The 26,367-nt window shown below is 41.3% G+C and overlaps 1 long non-coding RNA gene across 2 annotated transcripts; it reads left to right on the top strand.

Annotated features, from left to right (window-relative positions):
* Positions 1-3,807: 3,807 nt before the first annotated feature.
* On the top strand, positions 3,808-21,361 carry LOC129647788 (uncharacterized). 2 transcript variants are annotated; one of them, XR_008712506.1, is made up of 3 exons: positions 3,808-4,287; positions 7,667-7,800; positions 20,963-21,361. It is a non-coding gene; the product is annotated as an uncharacterized LOC129647788 (long non-coding RNA). The 2 variants fall into 2 exon arrangements; XR_008712505.1 differs by lacking the exon at positions 20,963-21,361 and adding an exon at positions 12,856-13,165.
* Positions 21,362-26,367: the final 5,006 nt, after the last annotated feature.

Below are 26,367 nucleotides of genomic sequence, written 5' to 3'. Positions count from 1 at the left end.
AACATTCAGAAAACAAAGATCATGGCATCTGGTCCCATCACTTCAAGGGAAATAGATGCGGAAACAGTGGAAACAGTGTCAGACTTTATTTTTGGGGACTCCAAAATCACTGCAGATGGTGACTGCAGCCATGAAATTAAAAGACGCTTACTCCTTGGAAGGAAAGTTATGACCAACCTAGATAGCAATTTAAAAGCAGAGACATTACTTTGCCAACAAAGGTCCATCTAGTCAAGGCTATGGTTTTTCCAGTGGTCATGTATGGATGTGAGAGTTGGACTGTGAAGAAAGCTGAGCGCTGAAGAATTGATGCTTTTGAACTGTGGTGTTGGAGAAGACACTTGAGAGTCCCTTGGACTGCAAGGAGATCCAACCGGTCCATTCTGAGGGAGATCAGCCCTGGGTTTTCTTTGGAAGGAATGATGCTAAGTCTGAAACTCCAGTACTTTGGCCACCTCATGCGAAGAGTTGACTCATTGGAAAAGACTCTGATGCTGGGAGGGATTGGGGGCAGGAGGAGAAGGGGACGACAGAGGATGAGATGGCTGGATGGCATCACTGACTCGATAGACGTGAGTCTGAGGTAACTCCGGGAGTTGGTGATGGACAGGGAGGCCTGGTGTGCTGCGATTCATGGGATCGCAAAGAGTTGGACATGACTGAGTGACTGAACTGAACTGAACTGAAGAGTCAAATTGCTGCCTTTCATACATACTCAAATATGTATGAAACAGTCACATAGGATTATCCATTTGCTTGAAAGAAAAACCCATTTGCTGTGAGAGTTCTTAACAAGCAAACATATTTGAATAGGTGACATTTAAGTTGAAAGCTAAAGAGTAAAATTTCATCAGCATTGAAGAGGGAAGGTGAGGCTTTCAGGCAGAGGGAACAGTATTTGCAAAAGCAGTGACAGTTTCCAAACTACAATTTAGGAGGGCCTTAGAGGCAACAGTTTGACTCTGAGTGGTGGGCTGCAAGCTGTTTCAGGGCTTCCGTGGTGTTTCAGATGGTAAAGAATCTGCCTGCCAGTGCAGGGAGACCTGGGTTCATTCCTTGGGTCAGGAAGATCCCTGGAAAAGAGAATGGCAACCCTCTCCAGTATTCTTGTCTGGAAAACCCGATGAACAGAGGAGCATGGTAGGCTACAGTCCACTGGGTCACAGAGTCAGACCCAACTGAGTGACTAACACTTCCATTTCCACGTGACTGTTTCTCCCCTACTGGACTCTAAGGTTCATAAGAGCCAGGATAGCATGACTGTTCCCCTCAGGGCCACAGTCTGACGTAGAGAAGGAATGCTTTTTGCTGGAGTTAAAGATTTACTAACTAGTAAAGTCCATCCACAGATACAGCAGAAGATCTGTCCCTGATGTGAAAAATTGAAGCACATTGCTGTAGCCAGCCTGATGTAAAACTTCAAGGGTTCTTCTTGAGCCAACAGACAGGAGCAAAGGAGAAAGAAAATACCTCCATCAAAAACTGTGCCTTTGTTTTTGTCCTCTTTCTACTTCCTCTTTGACTCAATTCCTTTCTTCTGTCCTGCCCACTGCACTTCAACAAATGGTTCTAGAGAAAAACTAATCTTAATGTGTTGCTGTTATTTAGTCACTAAGTTTTGTCTGACTCTTGTGATCCCATGGGCTGCAGCACACCAGGCTCCTCTGCCTTTCACTATCTCCAAGAGTTTGCTCAGATTCATGTCCATTGAGTTGGTGATGATATCTAACCATCTCATCCTCTGCCACTCCCTTATTTTGCCTTCAGTCTTTTCCAGCTTCAGAGTCTTTTCAAATAAGTCAGCTCTTTGCATCAGGTGGCCAAAATATTGGAGCTTCAGCTTCAGCAGCAGTCCTTCTAGTGAATATTCAGGATTTATTTCCTTTAGGATTGACTGGTTTGATCTCCTTGATATCCAAGGGACTCTCAAGAGTCTTCTAAAGCTCCACAATTCAAAAGCATCAATTCTTCAGCACTCAGCCTTCTTTATGGTCCAGTTCTCAAATCTGTACACGACTACTGGAAAAACTGTAGCTTTGACTATACAGACTTCCATTGGCAAAGTGACATCTCTGTTTATTAATAATACTGAGTAGGTTTGTCATAGTTTCCCTTCCAAGGACCAAGTGTCTTTTAATTTCACAACTGCAGTCACCGTCCACAGTGATTTTGGCACCCCAAAAAATAAAGTCTGTCACTGCTTCCACTTTTTCCCCATCTATTTGCCATGAAGTTATGGGAACCAGATGCCATGATCTTAGTTTTTTGAGTTGAGTTTTTAAGCTAATTTTAAGCCATTTTTCCTCTTTCATCCTCATCAAGAGGTTCTTTAGTTCCTCTTCACTTTCTGCCATAAGGGAGGTGTCATCTGCATATCTGAGGTTATTGATATTTCTCCTGGAAGGCTTGATTCCAGCCTGTGCTTCATCCAGCCCAGCATTTCACATGATGTACTCTGTATATAAGTTAAATAAGTAAGGCGACAATATACAGCCTTGTCATACTTTGATTTTTTTCCTTTCCCAGTTTGGGGCCAGTCAGTTGTGGAGGTTAAGTGCTAATGTATATTTAAACACAGACATGGAAATCTCTCCAAGAACTTCCCTAGGACCTACCTTCCACATTGCTGCTGCTGCTGCTAAGTCGCTTCAGTCGTGTCCAACTCTGTGCAACCCCATAGATGGCAGCCCGCCAGGCTCCGCCATCCCTGGGATTCTCCAGGCAAGAACACTGGAGTGGGTTGCCATTTCCTTCTCCAGTGCATGAAAGTGAAAGGTGAAAGTGAAGTCGCTCAGTCGTGTCCAACTCTTAGCGACCCCATGGACTGCAGCCTACCAGGCTCCTCTGTCCGTGGGATTTTCCAAGCAAGAGTACTGGAGTGGGGTGCCATTGCCTTCTCCAACCTTCCATATTTGGAGTTTCCAAACAGTGACAGTCTAAAGGACAATGTGAGACCAGGCTGGGGAGAGGACCCTTAATGAAAAAATCAAAGCCAGATAAGAGGGAAGACTCAGAATGGACAAGAAAATGCAGGAGAGACTGTCAATCTAGATAGACTACCAAGACCAGAAAATGCAGAAGGGATGGTACCCAGCACAGTGCTTGGCACTTAGGGACATTTCATTAAGGACCATTGAAGGAAGGAAGGGAAGACAGGGTTTCCTATTACCAGCTTCCTGAGTTGTTGGAAGAGGTGGCAGGAATAAAGTGTGCTGTTGTGACTAAAAGAAAAAAGGGGCCAGATCTAGAGTCCAAACAGAATGGGATATTAGTACTTCCCTTCAGAGACCTATGCAAAAGCACAACCCAGGAAACTAAAACAGGTGGCTTAGCTCATTGGTAAATGATCCAAAGCACATGTGACACAGACTAGATGCTAGGTACAAAGATACACCTGGCAGGGTCTTCTCTGCTGAGGCCTTGGGAGAAATAATATCTTGAAGAACCACTTGTGGCTTATCTCATCTCTTCATAGTTGGTGGCCCCAGTACCTCCTCCTTCTTAAATTCCTCTTTCTACAGAATTCAAATTCAAATTCCTCTTTCTACAGAATTCAAATTCCTCTTTCTACAGAAAGTCACAGGAAGTGCAGGTATGTCCAGCTGTGAAGAGATAAGCCACAAATATTTCCTCAGGGTGTTAGGGGAAGGATACTGACTGAAACCGCCCACCCTGGCCAGGCCCTTTAGTAACCACTTGCATGAGTTGCTCTATGACAGGAGATCCTGGTAAGGAATACGGAACTAATAAGCCACCACCAACCGGAAGAGTTCAGGAAAGGTCAAAAGGAGACACCACGTGTCCGTCCACTTCCCAGAATCCCTCTCGCTAGCATCCATCTTGGCTGGGCAATGTGAGCACCACCAGGAAAGACTGAATTAGAATGATTGGCCAAAGACAACCCGGAAACTAATCCCATCACCATAAAATTCGAGACTGTGAGCCACGTGGCAGAGCAGTTCTCCTGGGTTCCCTTACCCTACTGCTCTCCACCTGGCTGCCCTTTCCCAATAAAATCTCTTGCTTTGTCAGCACATGTGTCTCCTCGGACAATTCATTTCCAAGTGTTAGACAAGAGCCCAGTTTCAGGCCCTGGAAGGGGTCCGCCTTCCTGCAACAAATGGCGACTCTGGTGGGACTCTTCTTCGCTGAGACTGACATCCTGACCACTTGGGGTACTCAGGGGCCAGCTTGCCTGCCAATGGACCAGACTCAGCAGCCGCAACTGGGACCCTTTTGTTCCTGGTCTCCTCCTGAAGCAGACAACTGACCAGAGTGACCTGACCGGTAAGGAACAAGAGACTTTATGGACCTCTCTCCCCTTCCCTCTCTCTTTCCTCTCCTTCCCCGTTTTTCTAGTTCCCTGGTCCTGGATGCAGGAATCTGGTCAAAGGGCCTCAGCCTGAGCTGAGGATTGGAGACTGATCACCTCCTCTTGACAGAGAACTCGAATTCTGGTTCTGGCCTGGTCTGATTTCTGGTAGGGCTGAGTTCCAGTCCTCCCTTCTCTGGAGGCCCAGGGTAAAGTCCCATAAAGCCTGGGTATCTGCAGGTGGCAGGAGAGGTCTGTAAGGCAACCCTTTTTGCCCCCCTCTCCCACCTCCTTCTCCTTCTTCTTTCAACCTGGCTTCCTTTCCTCCCTTTGAAATCTTTGAAGACCTGAAATTTTTTCCTTTCCTCTGTTAATACTTGGATCTGAAGTTCTGTGTCTTTATAGGAGGTTTTCTGACAGACTGTATTCTTGTATTTAAGGGAGTGTCTGATGAGGACTGCCAGGTTTATATGTATGTGTTTTAACTCTGTGTTCCGTGTTGTGATTTTTGATGGCCATTTTGCTTTGTCTGGCCACCATTTGGTTTAGACCTGCTGCCATTTTGTTAGAACTTGATTTTCTTTCCCTGTGCCTTGAGACCAGGGCTCTCAGGAACACTTATCTAGACCATCTCTAAGTCCTGAGACTGAGGGAAAAGGGGAAAAAGCCTTTAAAATTTTTATTTCAACTGTTTTTTTTATAAACTAGTAAATTTTATATTGGAATATCTAATTCATGACTAAACTTAGAAAATGAAGCTAGATCTTGCACTGTGTCTGTCTCAATATGTCTTGGTATGTCTTTGTCTCTGGGTAATATTTTTGAGGTTAATTTGTAAATGAGCTCTATTTAATTGGCTTAAAGAAAGGTAAGCACTTACAAATCAAATAATTCTAAATTAAACAATAAATTCCAGGTTCATGTGAACTGGAAACTATTCAATATTAAATACCTGATATTAATGTTTGTTTGTTGACCTATCTAATATAGACATGTCTTAGACTAATTAATATTAAGTAGAATATTTTCATTGTACCTAGGTTTAATATAAGTTAAATATCATCGTATAAGTTACAAGTTGGTCAACAAGGACATCACCTCGAGTGAAGAAACTTCTAAAAAAAGTGTAAATGAGATATGAGCTTTTAGATAAGCTCTATTAAGAATAATTATTTTTTAGGAATATCTGCCTAAAATAGTCTCTCCAGATTGGTGTAACTTGAATTTCTAAGGGTTGTGCTAAGTGTGCTAAGTTTTAGGAGTCTATTGAATAGTTAGGTCATTTCCAAATAAAATAAGGTTTTGAAACATTTACTACTAAACACCAATTTCCTTTTACAGAGAAACAAAGAAATTTGAGACTATAAGTGAATAATGTTTGGTGCCATCCTAAAATGTTCTAAGAAAGCAAGGGTTTTAGAAATTATCACTGGTGCTTATGCTCACCAATCTATAAAATGCAAATATAAAAGTTAGTTCTTGGTTGCCAAAGGAAAGTAGGAAGTGTGTTTTCAGTTAAAAAAAAAAAAAAAGGTATTAAAAATACTAAAAAGAGTTATGCATGATCAGGATTTTCTAAAATTGGATTACAATTAGTTAGATAAATGGATTTTGTTACGAATGACACAGCCATAAGAAAACTCAGTTCAGTTCAGTCGCTCAGTAGTGTCCGACTCTTTGCAACCCCATGAATCGCAGCACGCCAGGCCTCCCTGTCCATCACCAACTCCCGGAGTTCACCCAGACTCACATCCATCAAGTCAGTGATGCCATCCAGCCATCTCATCCTCTGTCGTCCCCTTCTCCTCCTGCCCCTAATCCCTCCCAGCATCAGAGTCTTTTCCAATGAGTCAACTCTTTGCATGAGGTGGCCAAAGTACTGGAGTTTTAGCTTTAGCATCACTCCTTCCAAAGAAATCCCAGGGCTGATCTCCTTCAGAATGGACCGGTTGGATCTCCTTGCAGTCCAAGGGACTCTCAAGAGTCTTCTCCAACACCACAGTTCAAAAGCATCAATTCTTCGGCGCTCAGCCTTCTTCACAGTCCAACTCTCACATCCATACATGACTACAGGAAAAACCATAGCCTTGACTAGACGGACCTTTGTTGGCAAAGTAATGTCTCTGCTTTTAAATATGCTATCTAGGTTGATCATAACTTTTCTTCCAAGGAGTAAACGTCTTTTAATTAGTTAGAGCCAATTAGGTACAAGATGGTGGAGCTGACTTTCACTAGACCTTGAGCCTTGGTATTTATGCCTATTGTGACATATCAGCAAGCTAAATGATACACCCATCAACATTGACTAAATCTGACCAAATGTTCTAAAGCCTTTTAATTGATCTTTTTGAAAAAACATCCTAAATAGAATTCTTTTGAAGTTCTTTTGACCTCTAGCTAACTTTGGGGTGCTTCAGAGGGCCCCTGAAACATCCCAAAGAGAGATATTAAACTGTGTTTATTTGGTTGGTTAAATTACATGAAAAAGATTATCAAATGAGTAATAAATCCGCTCATGTTATAATGTATGGTAAAATTACTAATACAGATATCCTAGAAATTATGGAGTTCTTAACATCCTGATATGTCCTGGTATTCTAATGGAAAATCTGAGGACTTCACAAAAGTTAACAAAAGAACTGAATGAACCAGTGAATATGCTTATAACTTTTATGATTTCTATCTCAAAAATTATGGGTTTGAATCTTATGTTTTCAGGGAGTAGGGAAAACCTTCCTCTCAAACTAATTATGACAATACTTTGGTTAAATTAAACGTTATAAACAAAACAATTATATTTTCTCTCTATCTGACTCCTCCAAAAATTTGAAATTCTTAGGTTTCCAGTAAGTTTATCAAATGAGTTAGGAAGGTTTTCTCACAGGTACAAAAATCTCAAGAAAATTTTGAGACCTTAAAAAGGGAAGAATTCACCTAGATTTCTTAGGCAAAATCTGTGATAGGCCTTTCATGTGAGTTTCCCAGCCCTGTTTTATTTTAAAAGTTCAGTTTGAGACTCTATAAATGTTTCAGCAAAATAAAAAGTCTATGATCAATTGTGGTTATATAAATCATCAGACCAAAATTAGTGAGAACAGACCTATTTTGTAAACAAGCTAGCCTTAATTTGGTTATATTTGATAAAAATGAGGGTCATTTTAGGGAGAAAAAGATGTTTCAATAAATGCTAAATCCAAGTTTGTTAATGGAGGTCTACCAATGGAGGTAGTAAGACTCATTTCTTGGATAGTTCTTTGCTGTTATGTGATATTAATGTAAAATTTAATTGAATTCTTAAAGAATACCGTAAGTTTGTTTCTGAAGCTTATCTCAGTAATCTATCTTTGGATGAAGGTCAGATGCCTCATGACCTGCAACCATGACTGGAAAAAGACATAATTTAAGGGACTGTCTCCAACCTGGATGGAAGGACTTTTTTATCAGAAGAAACTGCACTACACCAGGATGAGAAGATGATGACATCAGAGGTAGAGCTTGCCCAAGATGCTGGACCTGATTCGTATGATCATTTATAACGTTTTCTTGACTTCTTAAACCTTTGCATATAAACCAAATGCTTTTCTATCATAGGCCTGATTCTATGCTAGTTTTAGAAATCAATCCAATTGTTGGGTTTGTGGGCAATTACCTGTGTCTAGTTCTGGGTTACCTTGGTAAATTTCTCTACTACAAGACTCTCACTGGGTGGCCCTGAAAAAATTTACTTAAAAAAAATTATAGTCATATTCAGGTCACTGTGATATTACTAGATGGGATCCCCTCACTGGGCCAATTAATAATGCCTGCTCTGACTCTGGCCATAAATTTGAGCTTTTTTTCTATTACTCAAGCTCAATCAGAGCAACAAGAAAAGTTTCAGCAAAGAAAGAAAAAATCTCCCATAATTATGGGATGGATTTATATATATAACACCAGGCTATGGTAATTTAGGTTTAAAGTCTCCTCTGTGTTGGAAACAATTATATCATACTAAGGACAATCACTTCCACTGTATAATCATAAGGGATTTGACTTAGGTCATACCTGAATGGTCTAGTGGTTTTCCCTACTTTCTTCAATTTAAGTCTGAATTTGGCAATAAGGAGCTCATGATCTGAGCCAAAGTCAGCTCCTGGTCTTGTTTTTGCTGACTGTATAGAGCTTCTCCATCTTTGGCTGCAAAGATATAATCAATCTGATTTCGGTGTTGACCATCTGGTGATGTCCATGTGTAGAGTCTTCTCTTGTGTTGTTGGAAGAGGGTGTTTGCTATGACCAGTGTGTTCTCTTGGCAAAACTCTATTAGACTTTGCCCTGCTTCATTCCATATTCCAAGGCAAAATTTGCCTGTTACTCCAGGTGTTTCTTGACTTTCTACTTTTGCATTCCAGTCCTCTATAAAGAAAAGGACCTCTTTTTTGGGTGTTAGTTCTAAAAGGTCTTGTAGGTCTTCATAGAACCATTCAACTTCAGCTTCTTCAGCGTTCCTGGTTGGGGCATAGGCCTGGATTCCTGTGATATTGAATGGTTTGCCTTGGAAACGAACAGAGATCATTCTGTCGTTTTTGAGATTGCATCCAAGTACTGCATTTCAGACTCTTTTGTTGACCATGATGGCTACTCCATTTCTCCTAAGGGATTTCTGTCTGCAGTAGTAGATATAATGGTCATCTGAGTTAAATTCACCCATTCCAGTCTATTTTAGTTCGCTGATTCCTAGAATGTCAACGTTCACTCTTGCCATCTCCTGTTTGACCACTTCCAATTTGCTTGATTCATGGACCTAACATTCCAGGTTCCTATGCAATATTGCTCTTTACAGCATTGGCCCTTGCTTCTATCACCAGTCACATCCACAACTGGGTATTGTTTTTGCTTTGGCTCCATCCCTTCATTCTTTCTCGAGTTATTTCTCCACTGATCTCCAGTAGCAGATTGGGCACCTACTGACCTGGGGAATTCCTCTTTCACTATGGTATCATTTTGTCTTTGCATACTGTTCATGGGGTTCTCAAGGCAAGAATACTGAAGTGGTTTTCCATTCCCTTCTCCAGTGGACCACATTCTGTCAGACCTCTCCACCATGACCCGCCCATCTTGGGTGGCCCCACATGGCATGGCTTAGTTTCATTGAGTTAGACAAGGCTGTGGTCCTAGTGTGATTAGATTGACTATAGTTTTCTGTGATTATAATTTCAGTGTGTCTGCCCTCTGATGCGCTCTTGCATCACCTACCATCTTACTTGGGTTTCTCTTACCTTGGGCGTGGGGTATCTCTTCACGGCTGCTCCAGCAAAACGCAACCGCTGCTCCTTACCTTGGATGAGGGGTATCTCCTCACCGCCGCCCCTCCTGACCTTGAACATGGAGTAGCTCCTCTAGGCCCTCGTGTGCAGCCACTGCTCCTTGGATGTGAGGTTGCTCCATTTGGCCGCCGCCCCTGGCCTCCGGCGGTGGGGGGGGGGTAGCTCCTCTTGGCTGCCGCCCCTGACCTTGGAGGTGGGGTAGCGCCTCTCAGCTGCTCCCGCGCTGTCCCAGCCTGGCACTCTTGGCTGCCGCCCCTGACCTCGGACGTGGGGTAGCTCCTCTCGGCTGCTCCTGCGAGATCATGAGAAACGCTGGGCTGGAAGAAGCACAAGCTGGAATCAAGATTGCCCAGAGAAATATCAGTAACCTCAGATATGCAGATGACACCACCCTTATGGCAGAAAGTGAAGAGGAACTAAAAAGCCTCTTGATGAAAGTGAAAGAGGAGAGTGAAAAAGTTGGCTTAAAGCTCAACACTCAGAAAACAAAGATCATGGCATCTGGTCCCATCACTTCATGGGAAATAGATGGGGAAACAGTGGAAACAGTGCCAGACTTTATTTTTCTGGGCTCCAAAATTACTGCAGATGGTGACTGCAGCCATGAAATTAAAAGACGCTTACTCCTTAGAAGAAAAGTTATGACCAACCTAGATAGCATATTTAAAAGCAGAGACATTACTTTGCCAACAAAGGTCCATCTAGTCAAGGCTATGGTTTTTCCAGTGGTCAGGTATGGATGTGAAAGTTGGACTGTGAAGAATGCTGAGCGCCGAAGAATTGATGCTTTTGAACTGTGGTGTTGGAGAAGACACTTGAGAGTCCCTTGGACTGCAAGGAGATCCAACCGGTCCATTCTGAAGGAGATCAGCCCTGGGTGTTCATTGGAAGGAGTGATGCTAAGGCTGAAACTCCAGTACTTTGGCCACCTCATGCGAAGAGTTGACTCATTGGAAAAGACTCTGATGCTGGGAGGGATTGGGGGCAGGAGGAGAAGGGGACGACAGAGGATGAGATGGCTGGATGGCATCACCGACTCAATGGACGTGAGTTTGAGTGAACTCCGGGAGTTGGTGATGGACAGGGAGGCCTGGTGTGCTGCAATTCATGGGGTCGCAAAGAGTCGGACACTACTGAGCGACTGAACTGAACTGAACTGAAGGATAATCAGTCTAGTAACGCTAGAAAACTGGGCTATGTGCTTATGGACAGCATTGCCAATATATAATTTCCCTGGAAGATAAAGATTCTACAGAGTAGAGTAAGTCAGATGACCTGAGATATACTGGGCTACATCTAGTGGAAGCTCTTAACTTAAGTCTTACTTGTGACTTTACTAATACTGCTGGCTATGTTATTTGTATTTCACCTGTTTTACAAAATTGCTGTTTCTTACACTGCCAAATGTGTGTCTGAGGCCTCTAATAGAATAATGTATTAGATTGATGATGGTAGCAGTATACCTCTAGATATGGAAAGAAGCAACAAGAGGGAATATTTTCCTGGACTAAGAGGCTAGTAAGACAGGTAGTCCAGATAATTTTGGATACTGTTTTATGGCCTAGTCCAGTAACAGCACATTGAGTGGTCTGTCAACAAAATCTTTGCCAAACCTGAGAATGGACGTTCTCAGCTCCATGGGATAAAATGGTCATGAAATGCCCCCCTCAAAATCATGGTCAAGTTTATGAGCAAAAAGGGGCTCTGCCAACTGAAAACTGACACTTGCCATCTACGTCTAAGATTAAATCGTGGCCACTGCAACTGCTGACCTTCAATGCCCCTGAAAGTAGTTCAAGGCGAAAATCAGGAATGAGGCACACTGTACTCTGGAAAAAACTGGCAGAACACATAGTTACATCTTTTCAGGAGAAGATTTTATGAGTTCCAATTCTTGCATCATCTCATACCTAGAGAAACACTGACATCATTAATGGTGACATCTATTTTGGCTATTAAGAAAAATCTTACAATTAAAAGTTAAAATAGCGTAGCCGTGGTTCAGACATCCTGGGAAATAACTAGGTGACACTATGGTGTAATTTCAGATTAGTACATTGTATTGCTAAACTCTTGAGTTTTCTGAGTCGTTTCAGGCTTAGATGCCACCATTCTCAAAACAATGTCTGATGGAAGCTAGTAACTGCCACCTTAGTTTTTATAAAACTAGGCAACTGGCTACCTGGCTACAAGTCTCCCCGAAGTGCCAGGTCCAGACTGGGTTTCAGGCCTAGTCTTCTAAAAAGAAATGAGATTTACTTTGTCTATTAAAATTCCAGTTATCCCTCCTCCAGCTACTTCTAATTGGGTCTGTTACAACAAAATGGCAGACCAAGGAATTGAGATTTTAATCATACAAGGCTCAGATCTAGGACTTGGAACTCAGGAATACTTCCAATTCAGTGTCTCTTCTCCAAGCTGAGGCAGTCCTATGCCCCATTTTGACAGGAAGTTATCACAGTCATAGTTGCCCAGTTCCCTAAATTAAAACTGAGTAGGACTCTGTGGGGCTCTGGAGTACAGATCTATGTTCTCCATTTCTTGTCTGTAGGATATAGGCTTCATTCAGCATCCTTGACCTTCCCTGAGTTCCAAAGGGTGGATTCAAACAATTGCTAATCAGCGAAGTGAGGGGATACAGAAACAGGAGAAACAATCAAAGGTTGGTACCACCTCCAGGGTCCTGGTTCCTACTCAAAGAAATATGCATAACCATGTCTTTGAGTTCTTCTGCAGAACTGAAGCCCCCACCCAGGTGGAGGATGGTAACTTCAGACTGAACACAAGACTCCGGGAGCACAGCTCTGTTGCCTCACCACCAACCAATCAAAAAGGTCATAAACCCTGCAACCCTCACCCCAAATGTTGCCTTCTGTTTCCGGGAACCAGAGATAACCATCCTGTTAGGTCTCCTGTTTGGCCCCTGTCTATTTCATCTCTGAGAGGGGCCAACAGTTTCAAACTAAGTTGCTGTTACTACAAGTGTAAATGATGGTTTCAGGCAAAAAATACCTTGACTTAGATCAGGTCGAGAGAGACTTCTGCTCTACTAGGCAGGCCTATGCCTATGCACAGCAGGAAGAAGTTACAGAAGAAAGAGACCTCCGCCCCAATTCCCAAGAAGTATCTTGAGTATGATGTCTCTCAGGGGGGAGTTGTTAGGGGAAGCACACTGAATAAACCGCCCACCCTGGCCAGGCCCTTTAGAAACCATTCACATGAGTTGTTCTATGACAGGAGATCCTGGTAAGGAATACGGAAGCAATAAGCTACCACCAACTGGAAGAGTTTGGGAAAGGTCAAAAGGAGACACCACGTATCCGTCCACTTCCCAGAATCCCTCTCGCTAGCATCCATCTTGGCTGGGCGATGCGAGCACCATCAGGAAAGACTGAATTAGAATGATTGGCCAAAGACAACCCGGAAACTAATCCCATCACCATAAAATCCGAGACTGTGAGCCACGTGGCAGAGCAGTTCTCCTGGGTTCCCTTACCCTACTGCTCTCCACCTGGCTGCCCTTTTCCAATAAAATCTCTTGATTTGTTAGCACATGTGTCTCCTCGGACAGTTCATTTTTGAGTGTTAGACAGGAGCCCAGTTTCAGGCCCTGGAAGGGGTCCACATTCCTGCAACAAAGGCATTACTTTTCCTAAGCCCTCAACAGAGAAGACCCTGCCAGGTGTATCTTTGTACCTACCATCTAGTTTGTGTCAGATGTGCTTTGGATCACTTACCAATGAGCTAAGCTACCTGTTTTAGTTTCTAGAGTTCTGCTTTTGCACAGGTCTCTGAAGGGAAGTACTAATATCCCATTCTCTCTGGGTTTTAGATTTGGCCCTATTTTGCTTTTAGTCACAACAGCACACTTTATTCCTGCCGCCACTTCCAACAACTCAAGAAGCCTGTAATAGGAGACCCTGTCTTCCCTTCCTTCCTTCTATGGTCCTTAATGAAATGTCCTTAAGTGCCAAACACTGTGCTGGGTACCATCCCTTCTGCATTCTCTGGTCTTGGTACTCTATTTAGATTGACAGTCTCTCCTCCATTTTCTTGTCCATTTTGAGTCTTCCCTCTTATCTGGCTTTGATTTTTCTTTAAGCTCACTCTCCCCAGCCTGGTCTCACATCATCCTTTAGACTCTCCCTGTTTGAAAACTTCCAAATTGGAAGGTAGGTCCTAGGGAAGTTCTTAGAGAGATTTCCATGTTTGTGTTTAAATATATGTTAGCATTTAACCATCAGGTCTGTGGTTCCTCTGAGTGAGGATATGAGACCCTTCCTCTGAAGTATGAGAGCACAGTGGCATCTGCTTTGTCAGGGCCTTTTGTGATTTAACTTTACTCAGAATTTCTATCCTTTCACTGGTTGAGGTGTCTACATTGTCCAGTCCTTGTTTCCAGAGTTCTGTTTTGTGTCTTTCCTATTGAATAAGATAAACAGAATCAGACCAGTCATGGTATAACAGTGATCTATTTTTTAATACTCTACTTCATTTGTTTTCTTTCCCCCCTCCACTCTAACTTTCTATGGCAGTTTCCCCCTCTCTACATTAAAAATAGCTTTCTGGAAACTTTCATGGAAAGTCTTTGTGTAGAATAGTATTAATTTAAGAAATCACCTTTCAGGCAGATATCTTTTTTATCTTTACAGAGTATAAGGTTTTGGCATTCAGCCATTTAAACCCCTATAAAGAAATTTCATACCAAAGTGTCTTTGTCTCCTCTAAAAATCACACCACAGAAGATCTGTCTGTTCTACCCATAAGTGAGTGAGTCCTGCCCTGTACTGTTGTTCCAAACCCTCCCCTTTGGATTCTAACACTCACCTCACTTCTCAGGGCACATTCCTTCTCTGCTTCTATTTACAGAAACTACCCACTTCAGTCCTAATCTTGTAAAACCAAGCAAACTGCCCAGAAGATGAGAATGGCGAGAGACCATAGCCTGTGGTTTTATTTAGTTAGCAAAGAATAACTCCAGTAAGGTATCAATGCTTCTATTCACACACTTCTTATACTTTAGCTCAACCCTTCATCTTTCAGGAGCTTCAGCAGGGAGAAAAAGATGCCAAGAAATCTCTCCATACTGTGGCTAAATACCTTGGATTCAGATGTAGTATATACAATCCCCAAAAGTACAGAATAGTAGAATCATAGAGGTGAGAAGGAAGGGACTTGAGAAATATAGCCCACTCCCCTATCTATTTGTTAATTGCCTCTAACATTCCTCAAAATTGGCCATCCAGCCACAGTTTTACAAAAAAGATTTTTTAAATAATAATGAACCAAATTCTAAAACCCCAATCAGTGTTTCTCAAAGAATGCTCTGTGCAGACTGCATCGGAGTCACCTGGGTGCTGTTGAAGGGTTCTTAGTCTCTCCCCTAGTTGGAGAGAATCCTGGACCTGGGGAGGGGGGGGGCGGGGAGGGGGTGCGTGGGATGCAGGAGTCTGCACCCCCAGGTGTTTCTTGTGCATGGTAAAGTCTGAGACCCTGCGTTCTAACAGGGATCTCCCAAGGCAAATTTACCAGGACTGAAGAAAGCTTTTTTGTGCCTTGAGTGGAGCAGTCCTTGCCTGCAGGCATTTTCACAAGAATGTTGTAAAACAGCTGCTACAAACCTACCCTCAACATTTTTTTTTTCCCCACATCACACTCAGAGTGGCCAAGAGTGTTGTAAAGCTGGCAGATGCATAGGTTTCTATTTCCCAATGAAGGTGAGGAAAAGAAACCATTCTCTGTACCTAGGAGAGGGAGACTGAGCGATTAACACTGCACTTAGTACTGGTGAAATGTTCCAGGCCCTCTGGCAGTATATCTAGGCAACCATAGTAAGGCAAAAGGTTTGAACATTAATGACAATCTGGAGAAACTGTGATTTATAAGGGAATGTAAGTAAATGAGTCTAGGCCACGTGGAGCATTTCATGGTCAGTTTGTTCAAAAAACCAGAACACAGGAAGTGAAAAGGAAAACAATGAAAGTAATTTAGATACAATTCAAGGTACAGTAAAACAAGCTTTAAGAGTTTAACCATTTCAACAAAATGGTTAAACCTTAGAACAAGGAGAGCTATGCAGCTCTCCCTCAGGAGGAGGCCCATGTTGAGCATTCCAGAAAACCACGGAGCCTCTTAGCTCGGGATACAAGGGTCGGCTGTGTTGAAAATGCAAGAGCCAGAAATGACACATACCAAGCAGATGACCAAAAACTGACCAAAAACTAACCATGAGAGAACAGAGAAATCCATTCTTCTTTCTTCTGAAGAGGAAAAAAGTATCACACTACCTCTCTCTTAACGTCCTCCCCCTCTCTCCCCAAAGAAAGAGCATTGGACTAGACATCAGAAAACCTAGATGCTAACCCTGGCTCTGCTACCCTATGATTTTAACCACCAAACCTAATAGTCCCAATTCTTAATTTCTTCACCTAGATGTAATTGAGTGTCTTGGCTGAGAATGAACTTTAAAATTTGTGAACTGTTTTGTGTGTGTGTGTGTTTGGTTTTTACGAGTAAATATTCATTCATCTTTAATGTAAATGGTCTCTTTGTTTTAGGGGTAAAAAACAGAATAGTTTCTTTTAGTTACACAAATAAAGAGCAAGTACCATTAACCTGAATGGGACATTAAGCACTCTGGTTTGGTAAGGGAAAAGGCTGAGAGAATTGCTGCTTCTTCTCTCTGTTGAAACAAGTTTTTGTTTGAAGGTGCTAAAGAGAAGAAGAAATTCTATTTTGAAGGATGCTGAGTGCTAGCAGTGGGGGTCTCAGAGACCAGTTTACTGTAGAAGGGGGCTTCCTCCCCTTCCCATGGCTCTGCAGGGGGTAAAGGTAGGATTAAGAGTGGCATCCCTGATGCTTGACTGTCTTCAGAGCTGGTGGTGGCAGGTTTCTTAAGGAAACCAGGTTTATTCAATTGCCATGGTCATTGGCAGGAGGGAACCAAACAGGAGAAGAAAGACTTAACTTGTCTCTCCCATGTGAGGCACTCCTTTTGGTGACTCTTTGAAAATAACAGGGAGGGGATTTTCAAGTTGATGGGAGTAGGGTGTGAAGTACAGCCATCATGCAAGAGTTGTATTGGGGACATTCAGGGTAAGCTGTGTGTAGGCTCAGCTGCTGCTGCTAATTCAATATACACTGGCTGGCCTGCTGACTGAAGAGAACCCGTGCTTGGGGTCAGGAGTGTTGGACACCCAGATATGGTGGTTTTGCTCATCCTACATAACTTGCTTGCCTCTGGGAATCTGGAGAACCAGCATATAAATCCTGTGATCCCTATCATCATAGGATTAAGTCCTTGAATTCTGCTAGTTGCTACCTTGTTACTTCCTCTGTTACAGCCTCTTTAATAGTGAATGAAATGGCTTGTGGCCCTTTACCCCACTAGAAGGCAGAGGCTTGTCTTATGGAAGTCTCTATCTCCTGGTTTTATACCTCACTCCTACCAGGCACTCAATAAGTAGACTCAGGTCTTAGAGACCTAGATTTGCTATTCAGTGCCATGATATCCTGGGAAAATTACTGACCTAAGAGCCAGCCTCTTTATTTGAAAATGTTGGTAATAATGCTATGCCATGAGATTGATTTAATAATCAAATAAAATAATGGTCATCTTGTACCTGGCACACAATAAATGCATAATGATGCCTTGTTATTAACAATCAGAGTTTATTGAATTGAATATGGTTCAGAGGAAGAATGACCAAGAGCTGTGGCTATCACACTAGAAGAAGGGAGTGAATTTTTTTTTCAACTTATCATTCATTTGAGGGCCTTCTATGTGCTCAGCATGTGCCCAGTCACTGGAGACAGAGTAATACCAGCATGGTCGATGCACTCCTGAATTCGAAGCGGGGTCACTCTATTTTCCTAAATTGGCATCTGACCAAAATGTGGACAATTAGGGAAGAAATATAATCAGCTTTCTTATCCACTTAATCAACAATCTCACCACCTATGTCACACCAAATCAACATCATTATGTCCCAAATGTCCAGTATTTAAAATGGAGCCACCCTTGATCCTTACTTTGGAAATACTGTTAATATTGTGAGAACATGTCCACATTCTCAAAAGCCATGTTCCTACCTTGCCTCCTCTCAAAGTTACTACAGATATTATATATTTTGCTTTTAAAAAAATTGTTTCAAAATTTAATTTCCAGTGATCTACTTGTCAGTTATGTTCTCTGAGAATTATTTAATAAAATAGCATTAATGCCATTCATGAGCCGTCTACACATTTATCTTATCTAAAGGAAAACAGAAGGACTTTACTCCTTCAATGAAACTTTTTATGGTCCCTGAAACTTTGATCTACCCACTATAAACTGAAAATGCATTTTGTTATGATGTTATATAGTTCTTATCCTTATCCATATCTTTAAACCATTTAGTCATAAATTTGGGAAAAATTAATAAAATTGACTTATTATTTTTATTAAGAAATTGACATTAAAATTTTGTCAGGTGAGAATTTTTAAAAAAAAAAATCAGTTTTTTAATGGATTACCATGGCATTTGAGACAATGGTACTTCCATTCTCACTTTTCCTTATGTACTGATTCTTTAAAAATGATCTTTTGAATGTGACCAAAGAGGTCTCCAACTGTAGTTAGGTGAAATTCTGAAGCTATGTTATCCCCAAGGGAATAATTTCTTCCAGGAAACCTGTCACAGTTTTAGAAAGATCAATGTCAAAGCACCCTATGAGTCCTCACTAAGCCCCCATCTGAAGAAAACCTTTATTTTCAAAAAAATTTCATAACATTTTAGTCTATATTTCTAACTCATGTTAAGAAAATCAACTGGAATTAGTTTGAGGATATTAAAGGGAAAAGTTTATGTCAACTTTTTCCCATTCACACACCGTATTCCTGAACAGGGACATGGTCACTGTAGGTCCAAAGCAACTCGACCACTTGGAGGGGCATGTTGTGCTTCCCATTAGGGAAGATTCTAACAGACTCTAAAAGGGGTTGCCTAAAAGTTCTCACCAAGGTTGTTCCACACATTTGGAAATGTATGAGAGTCATGTTGGTTGTCACAGTGATGGGGCAGGTAGAATGGCAGGGGAAATGCTATTGGAATTTAGTAGGTTGAGACCTGCTGTTACTGCTGTTAAGTCGCCTCAGTCGTGTCCGACTTTGTGTGACCCCATAGACGGCAGCCCACCAGCTCCCCCATCCCTGGGATTCTCCAGGCAATAACACCTGAGTGGGTTGCCATTTCCTTCTCCAGGTTGAGACCAGGGATGCTAATATATCCTTCCATGAATAATACCAATCTATAAAAAAAAAAAAAAAAAAAGAATTGTCCTTCCTCAAATGCCACTGGCATCCCTTTTTTGAGAAATAAGTTTTCTTGAAACAGGAACTGTGGGAAACTGAGCTGGGCTTATGGAAACAGAATCCTACAAAGGTGAGGAAGAAATCACCTGCCTCTCACAAATTTTGGTAAGCATGCTATTAGGAAATCTTCTAAGCAATGCAAAGACTTAAACCATTTCTTTTTTCCCCAGTCCTTAGGACAAGGAAACGATATTGGCAGGCCCTCAAAAGATTTATGATGGACACTAGAAGATCAGTCATGCATGTTGAAATCCCGACTGTTAGAGTCATTTATATGCATTTATGTATTGCCTCTAAAAAAAGAGTAAAATGTAAATACATTACTTGAAAGGATAAAATTAGAACAAGCTTTTAGTTCAGTTCAGTTCAGTCACTCAGTTGTGTCCGACTCTTTGCGACACCATGAATCACAGCACGCCAGGCCTCCCTGTCCATCACCAACTCCCAGAGTTCACTCAAACTCATGTCCATCAAGTCGGTGATGCCATCCAGCCATCTCATCCTCTGTCGTTCCCTTCTCCTCCTGCCCCAAATCCCTCCCAGCATCAGAGTCTTTTCCAATGAGTCAACTCTTTGGCATGAGGTGGCCAAAGTATTGGAGTTTCAGCTTTAGCATCAATCCTTCCAATGAACATCCAGGACTGATCTCCTTTAGAATGGACTGGTTGGATCTTCTTTCAGTCCAAGGGACTCTCAAGAGTCTTCTCCAACACCACAGAATCAAAAGCATCAATTCTTCGGCACTCAGCTTTCTTCACAGTCTAACTCTCACATCTATACATGACCACTGGAAAAACCATAGCCTTGACTAGACAGACCTTTGTTGGCAAAGTAAAGTCTCTGCTTTTTATTATACTATCTAGGTTGGTCATAACTTTCCTTCCAAGGAGTAAGCATCTCTTAATTTCATGGCTGAAATCACCATCTGCAGTGATTTTGGAGCCCCCCAAAATAAAGTCTGATACTGTTTCCACTCTTTCCCCATCTACTTCCCATGAAGTGATGGGACCAGATGCCATGATCTTCAGTTTCTGAATGTTCAGCTTTAAGCCAACTTTTTCACTCTCCTCTTTCACTTTCATCAAGAGGCTTTTTAGTTCTTCTTCACTTTCTGCCATAAGGGTGGTGTCATCTGCATATCTGAGGTTATTAACATTTCTCCTGGCAATCTTGATTCCAGCTTGTGCTTCCTGCAGCCCAGCGTTTCTCATGATGTACTCGGCATAAAAGTTAAATAAGCAGTGTGACAGTATACAGCCTTGACATACTCCGTTTCCTATTTGGAACCAGTCTGTTGTTCCATGTCCAGTTCTAACTGTTATTTTCTGACCTGCATATAGCTTTCTCAAGAGGAAGGTCAGGTGGTCTGGTATTCCCATCTCTTTCAGAATTTTCCACAGTTTAGTGTAACCCACACAGTCAAAGGCTTTGGCATAGTTAATAAAGCAGAAATAGATGTTTCTCTGGAACTCTCTTACTTTTTTTATGACCCAGCGGATGTTGGCAATTTGATCTCTGGTTCCTCTGCCTTTTCTAAAACCAGCTTGAACATCTGGAAGTTTACAGTTCATGTATTGCTGAAGCCTGGCTTGGAGAATTTTGAGCACTACTTTACTAGTGTGTGAGATGAGTGCAATTGTGCAGTAATTTGAGCATTCTTTGACATTGTCTTTCTTTGGGATTGGAATGAAAACTGATTTTTTCCAGTCCTGTGGCCACTGCTGCGTTTTCCAAATTTGCTGGCATATTGAGTGCAGCACTTTCACAGCATCATCTTTCAGGATTTGAAATAGCTCCACTGGAATTCCATCACCTCCACTAGCTTTGTTCATAGTGATGTTTTCTAAGGCCCACTTGATTTCACATTCTAGGACGTCTGGCTCTAGGTGAGTGATAACACCATCCTGATTATCTGGGTCGAGAAGACCTTTTTTTGTACAGTTCTTCTGTGTATTCTTGCCACCTCTTCTTAATATCTTCTGCTTCTGTTAGGTCCATACCATTTCTGTCCTTTATTGAGCCCATCTTTGCGTGAAATGTTCGAGGTCTGGGGCAGCGGCTGAGAGGAGCAACCCCACATCCAAGGAGTGGCGGCTGTGCGGGCGCAGGAGGGCTGAGAGGAGCTACTCCACATTCAAGGTCAGGAGGGGTGGCCGTGAGGAGATACCCCTCATCCAAGGTAAGGAGCAGTGGCTGCGCTTTACTGGAGCAGCCATGAAGAGATACCCCACGCCCAAGGTAAGAGAAACCCAAGTAAGATGGTAGGTGTTGCAAGAGGGCATCAGAGGGCAGACACACTGAAACTATAATCACAGAAAACTAGTCAATCTGATCACATGGACCACAGCCTTGTCTAACTCAATGAAACTAAGCCATGCCATGTGGGACCACCCAAGACGGGTGGGTCATGGTGCAGAGGTCTGACAGAATGTGGTCCACTGGAGAAGGGAATGGAAAACCACTTCAGTATTCTTGCCTTGAGAACCCCATGAATAGTATGAAAAGACAAAATGGTAGGATACTGAAAGGGGAACTCCCCGGGTCGGTAGGTGCCCAATCTGCTACTGGAGATCAGTGGAGAAATAACTCGAGAAAGAATGAAGGGATGGAGCCAAAGCAAAAGCAATACCCAGCTGTGGATGTGACTGGTGATAGAAGCAAGGGCTGATGCTGTAAAGAGCAATATTGCATAGGAACCTGGAATGTTAGGTCCATGAATCAAGCAAATTGGAAGTGGTCAAACAGGAGATGGCAAGAGTGAACATTGACATTCTAGGAATCAGCAAACTAAAATGGACTAGAATGGGTGAATTTAACTCAGATGACCATTATATCTACTACTGTGGGCAGGAATCTCTTAGGAGAAATGGAGTAGCCGTCATGGTCAACAAAAGAGTCTGAAATGCAGTACTTGGATGCAATCTCAAAAACGACAGAATGATCTCTGTTCGTTTCCAAGGCAAACCATTCAATATCACAGGAATCCAGGCCTATGCCCCAACCAGGAACACTGAAGAAGCTGAAGTTGAACGGTTCTATGAAGACCTACAAGACCTTTTAGAACTAACACCCAAAAAAGAGGTCCTTTTCTTTATAGGGGACTGGAATGCAAAAGTAGAAAGTCAAGAAACACCTGGAGTAACAGGCAAATTTGGCCTTGGAATACGGAATGAAGCAGGGCAAAGTCTAATAGAGTTTTGCCAAGAGAACACACTGGTCATAGCAAACACCCTCTTCCAACAACACAAGAGAAGACTCTACACATGGACATCACCAGATGGTCAACACCGAAATCAGATTGATTATATCTTTGCAGCCAAAGATGGAGAAGCTCTATACAGTCAGCAACAACAAGACAGGGAGCTGACTGTGGCTCAGAAGAAGCTTTAGCATGGATTAATTTACCAGATTAGCTAGTTGTCATTTTGGCAACTAGTCCCTAAGTAAATAGATTACAAGCAGGTGATTTTGATACAGGCATAATAAAACAAGGAGTTGGAACAGGGAAAATTTCCAGAGCTGAGCCATGATACTGTCTGAGAGACAAGGAGAAGGTTACTGGGTACCTCAAAGATAGAGCAAAACATAGGAAGGCAGCTAAACAATTTTGTCCATATCCTACCCATACTGGTACTGCTATGAGCTTTCTGAAAATAGATATTTCAATGCCCATATGACCTTATCCCTTTGAAGGCAGAAACCATATTTTTCTTGGCTTAATTTTGCAATGCTTTACAATGAACACTGAATAAAATTTGACACACAAGAAATAAAAATTATATTATGTCTTAGATCAGCTTACTGGAAAGCTATCAGATTCTAGGTTCAATAAAATATATGCCCACACAAAGTTTTGTTTTGTGTTTAGGTTCACAGTATGATTTTTTGTGAGCACAAGCATACAAACTGCTTTTTTTAAGCATGAGGAATGCTTCCAGGTGTTCCAGAGCAAATTGAAACTGGATAAAAATGAAGTCGACTTTAAACTTCGCATCAGCACTTTAGATTTTAAGAGATTAGGCCACGTTCTCTAATTTTATGTGGAGCCACAAATTTAAAAATTTTAAATAATGTAAAGGAAAGTAATCTTGTCAAAAAAATAAGTGATTGCAGTTTATGCTGGATGTTGGCATTTTTATTGAGTAATACAATAATAATAATAACAAGATATTATTCTTAAAATTCATTCTTAAAATTTTATAGTATAATACAAATATAAGTAAGACATGAGTATTTTGTTTTATTTAATATATGACATCTCAAATGTTCTTCAACTATGCTGTTGAAGTAGATCTTAAGCCCCATGTTAAAAAAATAATCTATTGCTATAGTTTATTGTAAACCCAAAATATTTACCTGGATATCTAGAAAAATATGCTCTTGAATTCTGTACACGTGAGAAAATTGTAAAGAAGGTCCTTGATTGAGTGCAGAGTATTAGCACTACCAACTGTCATTCTCCTTAATGTTTTTAGTTTTAAAGGTGCACATTTGGATCCAGGGACCTAGCCTGTGCAGTCTTTCTGCAAATTAAGTAAATGTGCCTGTTATTAGGGGCAGATGAAGTCTCCCCACTCCTTAGGGAATAAAGTTTGATAAGTGAAACTGCATTTGGATTTCAGTTCCCTATTTCATCAAGTGTCTATGTGATGCTTGTTAATTGTCTACACATTCCTACCTTGCATCCTTTCAAAGCTACTGCAGATTTTATATATCTTACTTTTAAATAAATTGTTTTAAAATTTATTTTCCATATGTTTTTCTTGTCAGTGATGACCCTTGATATTAAAACTGTTGTATTTCACCTGGGGGTTCCCAGCACTTTGGCATGTAGGTGGCATGATGAACTCCATTCATGTTTGATGAATGAATGAACACATATGAGGTTTTCTCACTAGTCAAGTAATCCAAGTTCCAATCATTTGATTAGTGGAAAATCCAACATTAAAACCCTGAAAAGAACTAATTTCTATACCTGTAGAGAATTTCAAATTTGATTGGCTCCCCTTGACTCCTCTTTCATACAACCTCCCCCATCAGACTAGTCCTACTACTAACTTGTGAAGAAAATATTATTAATTAAACCTGCTGGTGATAAGCATTCAACTTAATATTTTCAAACTTAAGAAATTATGCTTGTTTTATCCACTTGTTGAGAATATCTGGACTGCATTATAGCAATAATGCATTAGTGCCTCACTTCTAGTGGCAACAATGAAAGGTGGACTGCAAGGTTTCTTCTTCAGTTCTCTAGGTCCAACTGAAAATGCTTTACACATTTAAAGTTAGCCTTCATTCATTTTCAGATTATGTCTTACATCTGAAACACATATCAATTTCTTTCTGTTTGAGTTTAGTGTTAGTAACCAAATAACTTAAAATGTCTATAGATGGAAAAATGAAAATTACAGAATAATACAGATACACTTTTACACTTGTTATACTGATAGAAGAAAAATGACAATTTCAGAATTTTACTTTTATGACTGGTAAATTACAGTATTCAGGGCTTTGAGCTCCATGTATTGTCTCTGTTGAAAGACTGTATTAATGGGGTTGACTCAAAAGTACATCATGACTTCACTGTTAATACAAATCTGCCTCCATATGCTCTAGTGTCAAGAAGTCGTTGGTTGTGAGTAATGTCAGTTAATAAATATAGAAGGAATAATAGAAAATTACATTTGACAGTCATTACTATAATTATTTAGAGAGGAGTGTGTGTGTGTGTGTGTGTGTGTGTGTGGAGAGAGGGAGAGAAAGATTACAAATGTGGCAAAGTGTTAACAATTGTTGAATTTAGGTTAAGAGTATATGGGTACTCTGTATTTTTCATTCAGCTCTTTTGTAGGTTTGAAAACAATAAGTTGAAAGAGAAGGTATTTGATTAGAAACTTCACATGGAGCCTAGTACTGTGAACTAGGGCCCAAAATGCAAAATTTGGTCTAAAAAATGCTTTTTTTTTTTTTTTTTTAACCCCAGATGCTTACTCCTTGGAAGGAAAGTTATGACCAACCTAGATAGCATATTCAAAAGCAGAGACATTACTTTGCCAACAAAGGTTCGTCTAGTCAAGGCTATGGTTTTTCCTGTGGTCATGTATGGATGTGAGAGTTGGACTGTGAAGAAGGTTGAGCGCTGAAGAATTGATACTTTGTTGGAGAAGACTCTTGAGAGTCCCTTGGACTGCAAGGAGATCCAACCAGTCCATTCTGAAGGAGATCAGCCCTGGGTTTTCTTTGGAAGGAATGATGCTAAGTCTGAAACTCCAGTACTTTGGCCACCTCATGCGAAGTGTTGACTCATTGGAAAAGACTCTGATGCTGGGAGGGATTGGGGTCAGGAGGAGAAGGGGACGACAGAGGATGAGATGGCTGGATGGCATCACTGACTTGATGGACGTGAGTCTGGGTGAACTCCGGGAGTTGGTGATGGACAGGGAGGCCTGGCGTGCTGTGATTCATGGGGTCGCAAAGAGTCGGACACTACTGAGCGACTGAACTGAACTGAACTGAACTGAAACCAAAGATAATATAATAAGCTGAGCCTCTAAGTTTTGGATGAAATTGAGAGACATTCCATCTTGAAAGAAGAATCAAATTTGGTTTTCATTTATTCATTCAGCAAATGGTTTTTGAACCCCTGTCATATGCTAATATAGTCTTTGTGCTGCAGTAACAGCTGTCAATAAAACAGAAAGGTTCTGCTCTTAGCTCACACTGTGAGTTAGAAATATCAAAAACACGTAAAGAAATGAACAAAGTAATTTTAGAGAATGGTAACCATGGAGAATACCAGACCACCTGACCTGCCTCCTGAGAAATCTGTATGCAGGTCAAGAAGCAACAGTTAGAACTGGACATGGAATAACAGACTGGTTCCAAATAGGCTAAGGAGTATGTCAAGGCTGTATATTGTCACCCTGCTTATTTAACTTATATGCAGAGTACATCATGCAAAATGCCAGGCTGGATGAAGCACAAGCTGGAATCAAGATTGCTGGGAGAAATATCAATAGCCTCAGATATGAAGATGATACCACATTTATGGCAGAAAGTGAAGAAGAGCTTAAAGAGCCTCTTGAAAGTGAAAGAGGAGAGTGAAAAAGTTGGCTTAAAATGCAACATTCAGAAAACTAAGATCATGAATGGCATCTGGTCCCATCATTTCATGGCAAATAGATGGGGAAACAATGGAAACAGTGACAGACTTTATTTTTCTTTTTTTGGCTCTAAAATCACTGCAAATAGTGACTGAAGCCATGAAATTAAAAGACACTTGCTTCTTGGAAGAAAAGTTATGACCAACTTAGACAGTTTATTAAAAAGCATAGACATTACTTTGCCAACAAAGGTCTGTCTAGTCAAAGTTTTAGTTTTTCCAGTAGTCATGTATG

The sequence above is a fragment of the Bubalus kerabau genome, chromosome 3 (assembly GCF_029407905.1).
Source record: "Bubalus kerabau isolate K-KA32 ecotype Philippines breed swamp buffalo chromosome 3, PCC_UOA_SB_1v2, whole genome shotgun sequence".
NCBI lineage: Eukaryota > Metazoa > Chordata > Mammalia > Artiodactyla > Bovidae > Bubalus > Bubalus kerabau.
Note: the sequence above shows the minus strand (reverse complement) of the source record. Positions and strands in the feature narration are given on the sequence as shown.